Genomic DNA, 1,388 nt, shown 5'->3' with positions numbered 1-1,388 from the left:
AAAAAAAAAAAAAAAAAAAAAAAAAAAAAAAAAAAAAAAAAAAAGAGCATCTAATGCATAGTCCGACAGCTCATCCCAACCCGCTCCGCATTATATATTATATTTATATTATATAATAAATTAAATATTATTTTCCTTTTCCCCTCTCTTTTCTCTTTCCTTTCTCACTGGGGGCACTCCCATTTTGATATCTCCACGCACCCCAATCCTTTCCTTATTATTTAATAATTTAATTATATTATATATATATATATATATATATATATATATATATATATATTCACATGAAATTCATGATCTTATCCACCCCACGCTCCACATTCTCTCTGCCACACTCTGCTTCATCAAAGTCTTCCCATGTTGTTTAATTAAATTTTTTAATTAAAAATGCGTGAAAATATTCCTTTATTTTTCCTTTAAATAATAATGTGTGAAGAATTTATATACTTTAAATATTAGATGCCTTTTCAATTTATTTTAAGCAACCCATTGCCGCTGGAACCAAAACGAATCCAACGTCAAAAACTTGGCTGAAGGAGAAAATTAGATACAAAAAAAAGTGGAAACTATGTAAGAGTGGAAAGAAATAACCAAGCTGTCCACCAGTTCATTTCCTTTTTTCTTTTAATTATTTAATTAATTCCACCCGTCCCAAATATGTTAATCGTAACGGATCAAACCCACCGAGCATTCATTATAACGGTATAAAAATCTCTCTCTAGTACGCGTTTTAAAACTTTGAGGAAAAATCTAAATACCATTGTTAGCAATGGACTTTAGTTGTTTCTAATGGTATCAGAGCTAATGAGGTATTGTTCGGAATAAAACTAAACCCTATCCATAGTAGACGCATTTTAAAACCTTGGGGACAAGCCCGAAAAGATTTGCTAGCAGTGAACTTGAGTTGTTACAATTTGACTATGTTGGACTAGTGATAATATTTTAATAAATAGATGCTACATTAATAATTAGAATATCATAAAACTCCAATATCTAGCTGGAATGCATCACTAACATTCTTAATCTTTCAATCTTAAAAATACGGTAGAGTCGAGTTGGATTGTAACCCTATTTTCATATTGATCCGTCAAACTCGACAAAAAAATTATCAATTTATTGATAATCTAAAACATCATTTATAAGGGTACGAAAACTTTCTCCTAACAGACGTATTTTAAAGTCTTGAAGGAAAGCTCAAGCCCAAAAAGATAATATCTGCTCGTGGTGGATCTGAGCGGTTACAAATTCAAAAAACTAACCGCGGTAATATTTGAGAGATGAGGAGGGTAGGAGAGGGCGGATTTGATTAGGTTGATGGAGTAAAAAGTAAAAAAGTAAAGAAAAAAGTGTTAAAGAGTAAAAAAGAAAAGGGGGGGGGGGGTTGAAGA

Source organism: Cucurbita moschata, unplaced genomic scaffold (assembly GCF_002738365.1).
Source record: "Cucurbita moschata cultivar Rifu unplaced genomic scaffold, Cmos_1.0 Cmo_Scf00021, whole genome shotgun sequence".
Taxonomy (NCBI): domain Eukaryota; kingdom Viridiplantae; phylum Streptophyta; class Magnoliopsida; order Cucurbitales; family Cucurbitaceae; genus Cucurbita; species Cucurbita moschata.
Note: the sequence above shows the minus strand (reverse complement) of the source record.